This window comes from Alligator sinensis, unplaced genomic scaffold (assembly GCF_000455745.1).
Source record: "Alligator sinensis unplaced genomic scaffold, ASM45574v1 scaffold268_1, whole genome shotgun sequence".
Taxonomy (NCBI): Eukaryota; Metazoa; Chordata; order Crocodylia; family Alligatoridae; genus Alligator; species Alligator sinensis.
Window position 1 is genome coordinate 2,673,632 of NW_005841853.1, and position 262 is coordinate 2,673,893.

The window sequence follows — 262 nt, forward strand, 5'->3', positions numbered from 1 at the left end:
CGTGCCCGCAAGTCCCTGTCTGTCCCCCTCCCGGCTGCCCAGCCCGGAGCCCCCCGGGGACCCTCATCACACTCAAAATGCACTTTCCCCTGCCAAGGCCCCGATCCGGGCCTGCCAAAGAGCCGACATATATATACATGTCTCTATGTGCGTGTGTATATACATAGACGTGTGTGTGTGTGTGTATACACATATGTATACACACACACACGTGTGTGTGTGTGTGTGTGTGTGTGTGTGTGTGTGTGTGTGTGTGTGTGTG

General features: G+C 55.0%; 1 protein-coding gene across 1 annotated transcript in view; it reads right to left on the bottom strand.

Annotated features, from left to right (window-relative positions):
- GATA3 (GATA binding protein 3) overlaps positions 1-262 on the bottom strand; it is a 20,786-nt gene that overhangs the window by 18,926 nt on the left and 1,598 nt on the right. The window lies entirely within an intron of this gene.